Consider the following 16,919-nt stretch of genomic DNA (forward strand, 5'->3'; position numbering starts at 1 on the left):
TATATATATATATATATATATATGAAAGAGATGTAAAACATTGTATTTATTTTATATACCACACCCATTTGTTACCACAGTAACTCTTACAGTGGTCTTTGTCAATGCAGTTTATCACTTATTTTGATAAAGAGTTTTCATGCCTTAAAATATATATTTTTTTTTCCCCTGTGTGTGTTTGTGTGTGTTTTACATTAGGAGGAAGGTTTAATATAGATAAAACCTTTGTTTCCAAGAATGGAAAAAGTGGTAGAACGCTCAATACTTTCCTTATTGGTGAACAAATACCATACAACTGTCATCATTACAAGTCATAATGTAGCTCAAATATATGCTCCCATGAACTGTTCCTAGTTCTACTCCTATGGGAATGATTGAAAAATAAAAGCAATGCATAATCTTGCTGCTGCTGCTAAGTCACTTCAGTTGTATCCGACTCTGTGTGACTCCATAGATGGCATCCCACCAGGCTTCCCCGTCACTGGGATTCTCCAGGCAAGAACACTGGCGTGGGTTGCCATTTTCTTCTCCAGTGCATGAAAGTGAAAATTGAAAGGGAAGTCACTCAGTCCTGTCTGACTCTTAGCTACCCCTTGGACTGAGGCCTACCAGGCTTCTCCATCCATGGGATTTTCCATGCAAGAGTACTTGAGTGGGTTGCCGTTGCCTTTTCTGCATAATCTTTAGGCAATGAGTAACTGAAATTTGTTTAAAAAACCATGAATCCATCAGGTTTTTTTTTTTTTTTTTTTTTTTTTTTCCTTATTAACTCTAAGAGACTGGTTTTAAGATGTGGTTAAGCATCTTAAGAACAATAATTTTCAGAAAATATGTGATCACCTATATAAACTTAATGCACTGTTTATAATGAACAAAAACTTAAGATTTAAAATCACATGACAGAAAGCAAAAATAAGATCTCTGGAGATATGAATTTTGATATATCTCCAACTCCCAGGAACAAACAAAAGTTTTCAAATGTGCCTTTATCTTCACAAAGTTGATCCACACTTAAAATTACCAAATAAATGTTTTTAAGGTATAAATAAAGAAGTTTTCATTCATTATTAACTTTCATTTCATTACTAATAATTTATTTATTTTTTGGCTGCATCTCAAGTCATGCACGGAGTAGGCAATAGCACCCCACTCCAGTACTCTTGCCTAGAAAATCCCATGGATGGAGGAGCTTGGTAGGCTGCAGTCCATGGGGTCACTATGAGTCGGACATGACTGAGCGACTTCCCTTTCACTTTTCACTTTCATGCATTGGAGAAGGAAATGGCAACCCACTCCAGTGTTCTTGCCTGGAGAATCCCAGGGACAGGGGAGCCTGGTGGGCTGCCGTCTATGGGGTCGCACAGAGTTGGACATGACTGAAACGACTTAGTAGCAGGAGCAACAGCAGCAAATCATGCAGGATCTTAGTTCTTCAACCAAGGATCAAAGCTGTACCCCCTGCAGTGGGATCATGGATTCTTAACCACTGGACTGCTAGTAGAGTTCCTCATTACTAGTTATTAATCAATGAATTTAAATTAATTATTAATTTCACTTTTTCTTCACTTTATATTCTAAGTCATATTGTCAGTTAATATTTCATTATGTCAGTGACAAAGGTAATATAAATAGATTTTATAGGTACTTATGTTCTTTTCTTTTTAGCTACATATTACATTAACTTTTCTCCAGCTCAGATTCATTTCACTATTTAGAGAAAAAATAAGAATATTAAGAAGATTTCCATTCAACTAATTTATAAATACAGTGTGTTATGTGTCCCTGTCTTTTTTTTTTTTTAATTTTTTTTGGTCAAATATTGGTAAGAAATAGTTACTAGAAGTCAGTAATCAATTCCGTGTCAGTATTGGCTATATTTCTAACTCTGAAAATTGACAAACAGTCAAAGTGATATAATATTAAAAGTCAGTAATAGCAACAAAAGTTCTAGGTGGAGCAGTAGTGGGAAATTTGGACTGGAGAACTAGTTAACAGGTAATGTTAAAACTATATAGTTAGCAGATGTTTCTGTTTTCCCTTATTTCTATATAGCCCTGGTTTGTTAACTAAACAGAAAGAGTTGTGATTCATCACCATTCGTCCAGAGTACTACACATAGCATGGATAAGTTAAAATGCATCTGTTCCCTTGACTTTACTGGTAAGTAGTGTTTGACAATTGTGCCTTGTAAAGAACATTTAGCCCTGGGGGACATACATCAGGATGTTATTGATTCATTAGTATTTCTTTTTTGTTCCTCTTTAAATTTCCCTTAGCCGAACATTTGATTTGCATTTCATTAACTTGAGGCATCTATTCTACCGCTAGACTCCATATCAGAAGATAAACTAGTGCACATCTAAGCTGTCTTTGCCTACCAACTCAGGGATTAGTCTGCATTTAGTAACACCAAAAGAAGATTCTGCCATGTGTAGTAAAATGAAGTTAATGAGCTATGACACTAATATATGTGACATTCTTATCTGAGGAGTTTAATCTCAAATATCACTCCTGTAAGGGTTAAAATGCTTAAAATGGGCAAATTTAAGAATGATAGCCTGGCACCTGCTTGTCTTATTAAAACTTACAATCTTTTTTTTTTTTTTTTCAAATTTATAAGGTATGAAATAGATGTAGATGGGTATGGTTTACATATTTGGAAGAATGGAGCCTCCTGCATTGACCAAGCTGGTAATTACTGCAGCCAATGAGCGCCTCTATTTAAAGGCAACAAACACGAAGGGCGAAGAAAAAGCAAACATATTTAACTTTAAAGAGCATTTCTTTCTCTTGTCTGATCTCATTTCAGATTCCCAACAACATTATTGAACCTTCATTCCCTTAAAGTCAGCTTGTAAAGCGATTAACCAATTATCCCTTATAAAGAAATAAGAATTAAATGAACTTTGTTTATACATACACTAAAACCATCAAGATTATAATTTTCCTATTAGAAATGCCACCCTACAATCAAATGATAAAATAAAAAGTAATGAAGAAATATATAATCGGTCTATCATGTTACATTGGAAATACTGTTCCTGTTATTCACCTTTTCATGTGATTGCTAAGGTTTCTTTTTTCTTTCTTTCTAAACAATCACTTATATAATTTTTGAATGTAGTCATACTGTGCTTGGAGAAGGCAATGGCACCCCACTCCAGTACTCTTGCCTGGAAAATCCCATGGACGGAGGAGCCTGGTAGGCTGCAGTCCATGGGGTTGCTGAGGGTCGGACACGAATAAGTGACTTCACTTTCACTTTTCACTTTCATCATTGGAGAAGGAAATGACAGCCCACTTCAGTGTTCTTGCCTGGAGAATCCCAGGGACGGCGCAGCCTGGTGGGCTGTCGTCTATGGGGTCGCACAGAGTCGGACACGACTGAAGCGACTTAGCAGCATAGTGTGCTTAGCACATAGCAGACATTAACAGATACTTTTTTTTTTTTCCACTAAGAAAAACAGAATCTTTATTACTTGAAAAAAAAATTGCTCAATTGCAATGCATATGCTTATTTTGAGTACTTTCTCTCTTTTTTAAATTAATTTACAATATTGTGGTGGTTTTTTCCATACAGATTTTGCCACACAAATCTGCCATGGGTATATATGTATTCACCCCATCCTGAACCCCCCCTCCCTCCTCCCTCCCAATCCCACCCCTCTGGGTCATCCCAGTGCACCAACTTTGAGTGCCCAGTTTCAAGCATCAAACTTGAACTGGTCAACTATTTCACGTATGGTAACATACATGTTTCAATGCTATTCTGTCAAATTGTCCCACACCAGCCTTCTCCCATGGAGTCTAAAAGTCTGTTCTTTATATATGTGACTCTTTTGCATATAGCGAAGTCATTACAATCTTTCTAAGTTCCATATATATGCATTAATAAACTGTATTGGTGTTTTTCTTTCTGACTTACTTCACTCTGTACAATAGGCTCCAGTTTCATTCACTTCCATTGGAACTGATTCAAATTCATTTTTAATAGCTGTGTAATATTACATTGTGTATATGTACCACAACTTTCTTATCCATTCATCTGTCCATGGATATCTAAGTTGCTTCCATGTTCTAGCTATTGTAAACAGTGAGGCAATGAACACTGGGGTACATGTGTCTCTTTCAATTCTGGTTTCCTTGGTGTGTATACCCAACAGTGGAATTACTGGGTGACATGGTAGTTCTATTTCCAATTTTTTAAGGAATCTCCACACTGTTTAGTTTATTTTTAACTTTGATGATACTGTTCATTTTAAGCTGATAAATATTTTTTTCTTCAAAAACTAAATAAATATATGCTTTATCTTGTAAAAATATGTTTTGATAAATTGCAAACTAGTATATAGAAGGTTAATCATTGAATATTTCCTTGAATTTTAGCATCTTTTTCTATGCTCTGAAATTTAAAAGTTGTGTCATTTACAGAAATAGAACCAATGGGATTTATATCTATACATACATATCTATATGAAAGTGAAAATGTCAGTCGTTTGGTCCTATCCAACTCTTTCCAACCCCATGAAATGTAGCCCTCAAGGCTCCTATGTCCACGAAATTCTCCAGGCAAGAATGCTAGAGTGGATAGCCATTTCCTCTTCCAGGGGATCTTCCCGACCCATGGATCAAACCTGGGTCTCCTGAATTGTAGGCAGATTGTTTACCATCTGAGCCATCAACCATATATCTGTATCTATTATGAAGATCCATCATGAGGAACTGGCCCACACGGTGATGGAGGATAAAAATTGTCATGGTCTGCTACTGTTTTTGAGCTGAGAACCTGAAAATTGGTGGTAAAATTCCAGTTTGAGTTTAAACCCTGAGAACCAGGGAAGCCAATAGTGTGAATTCCAGTCCAAAGTCTGGAGAAAACCAATGTCCCAGTTCAAGGATGCAAGCAGGAAATGAACACATTTTCTCTTCTTTCATTTTCTGTTTTACTCAGTCCTTCTGCAGATTGAATAATGCCTACTCCTATTGGGGAGGGTTATCTACTTTAATGGGTCCACTGATTCAAATGTTAACCTCATCAGAGAACATCCTCACAGACACACCTAGAAATAATGTTTAATCTGAGCCCCCTATGACTCAGGCAAGTTATTAATAACATAAAATTAACAACCCCATTGTTCAACTTAATATAATCAATTTTGACATTGTTAACTGTTAAACTTAACCTTGTTTTATAATTATTAATAAAAATATATATTGCCTGGCCAAGTTCAAATATTTAGCACTAAACTCACTATAGTGTTTTTATTTGTTAAATGGAGATAAATATCTAATTGATTTTAATGCAAATTAGATAGGATAAATCATATAAATACCACATTGCCAGATGGAAATGAACATTTTTCAAGTGTTTAATTGTAATTTTAAACAATTTCTAACATGCATATGTAAAATCTATACAGTAGGTAATATTTTATAATGTTTAGATAGGTAGGATTCAATATGAATTTATTTAGACATCTTAAAGACCCATAGTACAAACAGTCTCAATCAAGAAAAACCTTAGATTTTATTTACAAAATAATAAAGTTTTCTCAGTGCAAAAATTATGATTTCTTATACTAATCTTGGTAAAAAGAACTAGATCTTCTTAGAGATCTAGTTGATTCTGGGACTATGACATGGAATGTACAAATGATTGTGGAGACTTCAAATACTGAAGTACTCAAAAAACAAAACCATGAGAGAATGTCAAAGGAACAAAAGTGCCAACTCCCAATGACCAGAATCTTTTGAGCAGCAATACATAGGAACATTGGTTTATTACCCAAAATATAAAATAAATATCCATGAGTCCACACTCATAAAATAGGAAAAATAGGCACATCTTCTATACAAAACAATCACAAGTAATTTGTGCAGATAAGTTACACTCAAAAAGACTGTTAAGTTTAAAAATAAAATAAAATTAAAAAAAAAGAAATTAAAAAAAAAAAAAAGACTGTTAATAGCAAAAACACTGATGTGCAAGCTGGTTTTAGAAAAGGCAGAGGAACCAGAGATCAAATTTCCAACATCCACTGGATCATGGAAAAAGCAAGAGAGTTCCAGAAAAGCATCTATTTCTGCTTTATTGACTATGCCAAAGCCTTTGACTGTGTGGATCACAATAAACTGTGGGAAATTCTGAAAGAGCTGGGAATACCAGATCACCTGATCTGCCTCTTGAGAAATTTGTATGCAGGTCAGGAAGCAACAGTTAGAACTTGACATGGAACAACAGACTGGTTACAAATAGGAAAAGGAGTACGTCAAGGCTGTATATTGTTGCCCTGTTTATTTAACTTCTATGCAGAGTACATCATGAGAAACGCTGGACTGGAAGAAACACAAGCTGCAATCAAGATTGCTGGGAGATATATCAATAACCTCAGATATGCAGATGACACCACCCTTATGGCAGAAAGTGAAGAGGAACTAAAAAGCCTCTTGATGAGAGTGAAAGTGGAGAGTGAAAAAGTTGGCTTAAAGCTCAACATTCAGAAAATGAAGATCTTGGCATCCGGTCCCATCACTTCATGGGAAATAGATAGGGAAACAGTGTCAGACTTTATTTTTTTGGGCTCCAAAATAACTGCAGATGGTGACTGCAGCCATGAAATTAAAAGATGCTTGCTCCTTGGAAGGAAAGTTATGGCCAACCTAGATAGTATACTCAAAACAGAGACATTACTTTGCCAACAAAGGTTTGTCTAGTTAAGGCTATGGTTTTTCCTGTGGTTATGTATGGATGTGAGAGTTGGACTGTGAAGAAGGCTGAGTGCCGAAGAATTGATGCTTTTGAACTGTGGTGTTGGAGAAGACTCTTGAGAGTCCCTTGGACTGCAAGGAGATCCAACCAGTCCATTCTGAAGGAGATCAGCCCTGGGATTTCTTTGGAAGGAATGATGCTGAAGCTGAGACTCCAGTACTTTGGCCACCTCATGCAAAGAGTTGACTCATTGGAAAAGACTCGATGCTGGGAGGGATTGGGGGCAAGAGGAGAAGGGGACGACAGAGGATGAGATGGCGACTCGATGGACGTGAGTCTCAGTGAACTCCAGGAGTTGGTGATGGACAGGGAGGCCTGGCGTGCTGCGATTCATGGGGTTGCAAAGAGTCGGACACGACTGAGGGACTGATCTGATGAAGAAATGAAAATGACACTTTATGAACTTCGGCTTAAAAGCATGTTCATTAAGTCTAACCATGAGAAATCATTAGGCAAATCTCACCCAAGGGACACTCCACAAAATGCTGGGTCAGTACTCTTTATGAATGTCAAATTCATCAAAAGCAAGGAAAGTCTGTGGAGGTCTCAGGAGACATGACAAACGAAAGTAACAAGGTATCTTGGATTGGATCTTTGAAAATAAAAGAAAATGGTATTAGATTAAAACTAAGTATATCCACGGAGAAGGCAATGGCACCCCACTCCAGTACTCTTGCCTGGAAAATCCCATGGATGGAGGAGCATGGAAGGCTGCAGTCCATGGGGTCGCCGAGGGTCGGACACGACTGAGTGACTTCACTTTCACTTTTCACTTTCATGCATTGGAGAAGATAATGGCAACCCACTCCAGCGTTCTTGCCTGGAGAATCCCAGGGATGGGGGAGACTGGTGGGCTGCTGTCTGTGGGGTCACACAGAGTCGGACATGACTGAAGTGACTTAACAGCAAGGATATCCAAATAATATATGGGCCGTGGTAAAAAATTATTTATCAGTTTTGGTTCATTAATAGTGATAAATATAGCATAGAATTTAGCATAACGTTTATATAGCAGTGGAAGCCGGTTACAGTGTTCAGTTTCACTGTACTATCTTTGTTTCTATTAAGCATATCTAAAACTATTCAAAAATAAAGTCATTTAATTAAAAATGAATGATTGCAAATAATTCCTAATTCAAAATAGTTTACACTTAAAAAAAACAGAAAATATGTAAAATATAGTAACCTTAGATAATCCTAAATGTTTAAACTTTTACATACTCATTTTTATTTTTATTAATATCTGTGACTTAACAAAAAATGACTACAGACATACATTGTTTTACTGCTATTTATAGACATTACATTTTTCATAAAATAAGGTTTTCACAAAAAATGTTTGTAGCAGCCCTATTTAGGCAGGTCTATTGGCACCATTTTTCTAACAGTATTTGCTCACTTTGTATGTCTGTGTCACATTTTGGTAATTCTGCAAATACTCCAAACTTTTCATTATTATTGTATTTATTATGATGATCTGTGATTAGTGATCTTTGATGCTGCTATCATAATTGCTTTGGAGGTGTAAGAATTGCATCAATATAAGATGGGAAATTTAATCAGTAAATGTTGATTATGTTCTGACTGCTCCACTGACTGGCCATTCCCTAGTCTCTCCTCAGGTCTGCCTGTTCCCTGAGACACAGTGATGTTGAAACTAGTTCAATTAATAACTTGGAAGTATTCAAGTGAAAGGAAGATTCACATGTGTTTTCCCTTAAATCAAAAGTTGGAAATGATTAAGCTTAATGAGGAAGGAATATAGAAAGCTAAGACAGGCTGAAAGCTAGGCCTCTGGCACCAACAAACAAGTTGTGGATGCAAAGGAAAAGTTCCTGAGGAAAGTTAAACATGCTGTTGCAGTGAGCATGAATTAATAAAGAATTAAGAAAGTGAAACAGCCTTATTGTTCATACAGAGAAAGGTGTAGTCGTCTGAAAAGAAGATCAAGCCAATTACAAACATTATCTTAAGCCAAAATCTAATCCAGAGCAAGGCCTATTAGACTCTGTGAAGGCTCAGCACAGTGGGAAGACACAGAAGGAAAACTTGAAGCTAGCAGAGGTTGGTTCATGGGGTTTAAGGAAAGAACCCATTTCCGTAGCATGAAAGTACAAGGTGAATCAGCAAGTACTGAAGTAGAAGTTGGAGCAAGTTATCCATAAGTTCTAGCTAAGATGATTCAAGAGGTGACTACCCTAAACAACGATTTTCAGTGTAGATGAAACAGCCTTCTATTAGAAGAAAATGTCATCTAGGGTATTCATACCTAGAAAGGTTAAGCCAATGTCTTATTTCAAAGCTTCAAAGTCAGGCTCAAATTCTTGTTAGCAGCTAATGTAGCTAGTGACTTAACTTGAAGGCATTACTTATTCACCATTCTAAAAGTCCTAGGGTCCCAAAGAATTATGCTAAATCTACTCAGACTACACTCTATTAATGGAAGACCTTAGCCTGAATGACAGCACATCTGTTTACAACATGGTTTACTAAATATTTTAAGCTCACTGTTGAGACCTACTGCTCAGGAAAACAAACAAACAAACAAAAAAGTATTCCAAAATATTGACTGCTCTCTTTGAAAATACACCTGGTCATCTAAGAGCTCTGATGGAGATGGACAAAGAGATTAATAGTTTTCATGCCTGCTAACACAAGATCCAATCTGCAGCTCATGAATCAAAGAGTCACTTTGACTTTCAAATCTTATGATTTAAGAAATACATTTTTATAAGACTATAGTTGCCATAGTTAGTGATCCCTTTGATGGGTCTCAACAAAGTTAATTGAAAAAGTTTTTGGAAAGGATTCACCATTCTGATTGCAATGAAGAACACTCACAATTCATAGCAAGAGGTCAAACTGTTAATTTTAATGGGAATTTGGAAGAAGTAATTTCAAACCCTCGTGGATGTCTTTGAAGGGATCAATACTTCAGTGGGGGAAGTAACTGCTGGTGTAGTGGAAATAGCAAGATAGCTACAATTTGAAATGGAGCCTGAAGATGTGATTGAATTGCTGCAACTCATGATAAAATTTGAATGAATAAGGTGTTGCTTCTTATGGATGGGGAAAGAAAGTGAGTTCCTGAAATTCTGTGAGGATAATTGTAATGGCAATAAAATAATTTAGAATATTATATAAACTTAGTTGATAAAAATAGCACCAATATTTGAGAAATTTTGCTCCAGTTTTGAAAGAAGTTCAGTTGTGGGTAAACTGCTATCAAATAGCATTTCAAGCTACAGAGAAATCACTCAGAAAAGAAAGTCAATCAATGTGTCAAATCCCATTGCCCTATTTTAAAGAATTACTGCAACCTCCCTCAACCTTAACCAGTCATCAACGTCTTGGCAAGATCCTCCATCAGCAAAAAGATTACAACCTGATAAATGCTCAAAGAATTATTTGCATTTTTTAAGAAATAGAGTATATTTTAATTAAGGCTTGGATGTGCATTTTTTAGACATAATGCTATTACACACTTAATAGACCACAGTATGGTGTGAACATAACTTTTATATGCTCTTAGAAACCAATGACAAAACAATATATATAGAAGTGTTTTACTGAGGTTTTCAAATTTTGTTGTGGTCTGGAATCAAACCCAACATATCTTACAGGTGTATCTGTACTAGTTAATATTAGTGCCCTATATTCGTAAAATATATTGAAATGTTTAAAGGGATTTCATATAAAGCAATAAACATAACAAGTAAATAAAATAAAATAAAATGCAGGAGGAAAAAAAAAACAAATTAAGGAAAAAAGCAAAAACAAAATTAAACAAAGTTAAATGAGCCTAATAATGCATATAATATTTTTGGATAATCATGTGATGTAGTAACATTTATGCTAGAAATACTACATACAAAATACTACATAAAAACATAATCTTGAGAATTTATAAATTATTTTGTATTTTTATACATCTGTCAGCCAGAAAACTTGTAGTAGAAGCTATTTGTTTGGCTCTTATTTTCCTTTTCTGGTACAATCTTAATTATCCTGCATATATATGAGACTGTGTAAATGAGGTCTGACCAATTGAAAATGGATATTTTTATCTTGCAGTTACATTAATAAAACTGTCCTATAAATCTTTTGCTCTTTTTTTTTAAATGTTATTGAAGTATAGTTGATTTAAAATGTAGTAGTAAATTTCTGCTGTATAGCAAAGTTACTGAGTCATGTTTTTATTATTCAGTTGCTAAATCATGTCCGAGTCTTTGAGACCCCATGGATTGTAGCGTGCCAGACTTCCCTGTCCTTCACTATCTCCTGGAATTTTCTCAAATTCATGTTCATTGAGTTGGTGATGCTATCTAACCATCTCATCCTCTGCTGCCTCTTCTCTTTTAGCCTTCAATCTTTTCCAGCATCAGGGTCTTTTCCAATAAGTCAGCTCTTCACATCAGGTGGGCAAAGTTTTGGAGATTCAGGATCAGTCCTTCTATAATGTATATTCAGAGTTGATTTCCTTTAGGAGTGACTGGTTTGGTGTCCTTGGAATCCAAGGGACTCTCAAGAGTTTTCTCCAGCACCACAATTCAAAGGCATCAATTCTTAGGCACTCAGCCCTCTTTATGATCCAACTCTCACATTTTTACATGACTGTTGGAAAAGGCTTAGCTTGGTCTATGTGGACATTTTTCAGGAAAGTGATGCCTTTGTATTTTAGTACTCTATCTATGTTTGTCATAGCTTTTCTTTCAAGGAGCAAGTATCTTAATTTCATGGCTGCAGTCGCCATCCATATACACTTTATATATAATGGATGGCTATATATATATATATATATATATATATATATATAGTGTATATGGATGGATATATATATATATATATATATATATATATATGTATAAAGTGTATATGGATGGCGACTGCAGCCAGGAAATTAAAAGATGCTTGCTCCTTGAAAGAAAAGCTATGACAAACATAGATAGAGTACTAAAATACAATATATCTGAGAAGGCAATGGCACCCCACTCCAGGACTCTTACCTGGAAAACCCCATGGACGGAGGAGCCTGTTAGGCTGCAATCCATGGGGTTGCTAAGAGTCGGACACACTAAGCGACTTCACTTTGACTTTTCACTTTCATGCATTAGAGAAGGAAATGGCAGCCCACTCCAGTGTTCTTCCAAAGAACACCCAGGGCTGATCTCCTTTAGGATGGACTGGTTGGATCTCCTTGCAGTCCAAGGGACTCCCAAGAGTCTTCTCCAACACAACAGTTCAAACGCATCAATTCTTCAGGGCTCAACTTTCTTCACAGTTCAAATCTCACATCCACACATGACCCCTGGAAAAACCATAGCCTTGACTAGACAGACCATTGTTGGCAAAGTAATGTCTCTGCTTTTGAATATGCTATCTGGGTTGGTCATAACTTTCCTTCCAAGGAGTAAGTGCTGCAATCACCATCTGCAGTGATTTTGGAGCCCCAAAAATAAAATCTGACACTGTTTCCACTGTTTCCCCATCTATTTCCCATGAAGTGATGGGACCAGATACCATGATCTTCGTTTTCTGAATGTTGAGCTTTAAGCCAACTTTTTCACTCTCTTCTTTAACTTTCATCAAGAGGTTCTTTTGTTGTTCTTCGCTTTCTGCCATAAGGGTAGTGTCATCTGTATATCTGAAGTTATTGATATTTCTCCCGGCAATCTTGATTCCAGCTTGTGCTTCTTCCAGCCCAGCCTTTCTCATGATGTACTCTGCATATAAGTTAAATAAGCAGGGTAACAGTATACAGCCTTGAAGTACTCATTTTCCTATTTGGAACCAGTCTGTTTTTCCATGTCCAGTTCTAACTGTTGCTTCCTGACCTGCATATAGGTTTCTCAAGAAGCAGGTCAGGTGGTCTGGTATTCCCATCTCCTGAAGAATTTTCCACAGTTTATTGTGATCCACACTTTATAACAACTAAAATTCTTTACAATTCTTGGAAAATATTATTAAAATTAATTTTTAAAAAAATCGATGATTAATCTCTTTTTCTAAAGAGAAATAAAAAAAGTGTAATGCAGTTACAAATCCAGTTTCTATGTGAATATTCATAATTATTATTTTTGAAATTATTCTATTTTTAAGCTTTCTCTAAGCCTATAAGCAATTTCAAAATCTATTTCAAAAAGAAATAAAAAGTGCATTAAAATAAACTGGCAAAAGTGTTAAAATAGTGAGATAAAGTTTAGTAAATATTGAGTTATAATGGTAGGTGTTGCAAGAGGGCATCAGAGGGCAGACACACTGAAACCATAATCATATACAACTAGACAATCTGATCGCATGGACCACAGCCTTGTCTAACTCAATGAAACTAAGCCATGCCATGTGGGGCCACCCAAGATGGGAGGGTCATGGTGGAGAAGTCTGACAGAATGTGGCCCACTGGAGAAGGGAATTACAAACCACTTCAGTATTCTTGCCTTGAGAACCCCATGAACAGTATGAAAAGGCAAAATGATAGGATACTGAAAGGGGAACTCCCCAGGTCAATAGGTGCCCAATATGCTACTGGAGATCAGTGGAGAAGTAACTCCAGAATGAATGAAGGGATGGAGCCAAAGCAAAAATAATACCCAATTGTGGATGTGCTGAAGCTGAAACTCCAATACTTTGACCACCTCATGCGAAGAGTTGACTCATTGGAAAAGACCCTGATGCTGGAAGGGATTGGGGACAGGCGAAGAATAGGACGTCAGAGGATAAGATGGCTGGATGGCATCACTGACTCGATGGACATGAGTTTGAGTGAACTCCGGGAGTTGGTGATGGAGAAGGAGGCCTGGCGTGCTGCAATTCATGGGGTCGCAAAGAGTCGGACATGACTGAGCGACTGAACTGAACTGAAGGTTTGGTTCAGTTTAGTGGCTCATTCGTGTCTGACTCTGTAAACCCAAGGAATGCAGCACTCCAGGCATGCCTGTCCATCATCAACTCCCAGAGCCTGCTCAAACTCATGTCCAACGAGTCGGTGATGCCATCCAACCATTTTCTCCCCTGTCTTCGCTTTCTCCTCCTGGCTTCAATCTTTCCCAGAATGAGGGTCTTTTTCCAGCGAGTCAGTTCTTCACATCAGGTGGCCAAAGTATTGGAGCTTCATCTTCAGCATCAGTCCTTCCAATGAACATTCTGGGTTGATTTCCTTTAGGATGGACTGATTGGATCCCCTTACAGTCCAAGGGACTCTCAAGAATCCTCCAACACCACAGTTCAAAAGCATCAATTCTTCCATGCTCAGCTTTCTTTATCGTCCAACACTCACATCCATACATCATTAATGGAAAAACCATAGCCTTAACTGGATGGACGTTTGTGGGCAAAGTAATATCTTTGCTTTTTAATATAGTCTCTACGATGATCATAGCTTTTCTGCCAAGCAGCAAGCATCTTTTCATTTCATGGCTGAGGTCACCATCTGCAGTGATTTTGAAGCCCAAGAAAATAAAGTCTGTCACTGTTTCCATTGTTTCCCCATCTATTAGCATGAAGTGATGAGACTGGATGACATAATTTTAGTTTTTTGAATGTTGGGATTTAAGCCAGCTTTTTCACGCTCCTGTTTTATTTTCATCAAAAGGGTCCTCAGTTCCTCTTTGCTTTCTGACATAAGGGTGATATCATCTGCATGTCTGAGGTTATTGATGTATCTCCCAGCAATCTTGATTCCAGCTTGTGCTTCATCCAGCCAGGCATTCTGCATAATGTACTCTGTATATAAGTTAAATAAGCAGAGTGACAATATACAGCCTTGACATGTTATCAGCAAAATATGTTACAATAGCGAGATTAAGTTTAGTAAATATTGTAATAAATTTTTGTGAATTTTATTATATTAAATATTGTAGTAAATTTTAGTTTAAAATTCAGTAAGGCTAGTCTTTTGTGTTAGTGAACTCTCCAGTGGGGGAAGTCCAAGCTTCTTCCTATTTGTGCATCTCATGATTAGCACACTCATCCATTTATATACTATTGACAACCATTTTAGACAGGATTTAGAGTGCATTGAGCTGCCAAGTCTAAATCATTAATTATGTGGCTGTTTCAAAACATGTTTATTGACCCTAGGTATAACTATAGAAAATACTCAATAATCTATTTTTAATTTTTTTAAATTTTATTTTATTTTTAAACTTTACATAATTGTATTAGTTTTGCCAAATATCAAAATGAATCCGCCACAGGTATACATCTGTTCTATTTTTTAAACTCTGTCTTATGGACTTCTGTTTTGTGTAATCCAAGTTTCCAATACTGGTTCTTTATCTAGATATCATATTTTTTGTTATAGTGATGTAAAAGTATTTTTATAGGCAACTGTAATTCTATTTCATTGTACTAGAGGAATATCATACTTATTTCATTCTGAGTAAAATTTATGCCAGAAAAAATGATACATTCATAAATGCATGAGAATTTTTTTTTAAAAAAACCTTAAAAAAATATGTACAATCACTGTTTACCAGCTATTTGAGTTTATAAAGTATAGTTTTTTAAGTGTTTAGTTTGAGTCAATACTCTAGTTAAAACATTTTGCCATTTAGATTGATTATATTTCATTTAGTCATAACAGTAAAGAATCCACAGAAAAAAATAATGTATCCAAAAAGTTAATTGTGATTATACAGTCCATTTATGGGGACAATATAAAAAATATAGAAAAAAATATTTACTTAATTACTTCTGAAAAATTAAGTGATTTTAATGCTTTTATAGTGAGTTATTGTCCAGCATCATAATTACAGATCTTCCACAAATACTATATCTTTCACACATAATGTTTAATGCTGTATGTGTCTTTTGAAATCTATAGACTTTGTTTTTCTATTTTCACAAAGTGTAAAATAAAATAAAAAAATCCTTTTATAAATGAATAAGAAAGAATAAATTCCTCTATACAATCATTCTTCCATACTGGTTAGTGAGAGTTTGCATCTGTGTTGTTTAGCCACTAAGTCATGTCCCATGGACCTTAGCCCTCCATGCTTCTCTGTCCTTGGGGTTTCCCAGGCAAGAATACTGGAGTGGTTTGCCATTTCTTATTTCAGGGGATCTCCCTAACCAAGGGATCAAACCCATGTTTCCTGAGTCTCCTTCATAGGCAGGCAGACTCTTTACCACTGTGCCACCTAGGAAGATTAACTAGAATACAAACATATTAATCAATCATTGTCAATGATCTATATTATCATGAGCCAGTTTGTTGTCGTGGCTAGTCACTGTTCCCCAGCTCTCACTACTGAGACCACCACTTCCAAACAATGCAGTTATATTAATAGTAAGTTATCTTGCTGTGCAAAATGTCCTGTTTTGTTATTTTATTTATTTATTTATTTTAATTGGAGGCTAATTACAATATTGTGGTGGTTTTGCCATACATTGACATGAATCAGCCATAGGTGTACATGTGTTCCCCACCCTGAACCCCCCCTCCCACCTCCCTCCCCATCCCACCCCTCAGGGTCATCTCAGTGTACCAGTCCTGAGTGCCCTGTCTCATGCATCAAACCTGGACTGGCGATCTGTTTCACATATGATAATATACATGTTTCAATGCTATTCTCTCAAATCATCCCACCCTCGCCTTCTCCCACAGAGTCCAAAAGACTGTTCTATACATCTATGTCTGTCTTGCTGTCTCGCATATAGGGTGCCTGGAGAATCCCAGGGACGGGGGCGCCTGGTGGGCTGTCATCTATGTGGTGGCACAGAGTCGGACACGACTGAAGCAACTTAGCAGTTAGCATATAGGGTTATTGTTACCATCTTTCTAAATTCCATATATATGCGTTAGTATACAGTATGGGCGTTTTTCTTTCTGACTTACTTCACTCTGTATAATAGGCTCCAGTTTCTTCAACCTCATTAGAACTGATTCAAATATATTCTTTTTAATTTTCATTTATATTTCATATGAAGAAAGAAAATTTACACAATTTGTCCCAATGGAGACAAATCAGCCTTTAATGTGTAAATTTTCCTTCTTCATATGAAATATAAAATAAAATTATCATTACACACAGATACATATTTACACACACAGATCTTGGGTTAAGTACACTTATTCATCTTCCCTCCAGGATTAAATGCAATTGTTAACGTGGCCATGTTTTACAGAGGTTAGTTATTACTCTTTATT

The sequence above is a fragment of the Bubalus bubalis genome, chromosome 10 (genome assembly GCF_019923935.1).
Source record: "Bubalus bubalis isolate 160015118507 breed Murrah chromosome 10, NDDB_SH_1, whole genome shotgun sequence".
Taxonomy (NCBI): Eukaryota; Metazoa; Chordata; class Mammalia; order Artiodactyla; family Bovidae; genus Bubalus; species Bubalus bubalis.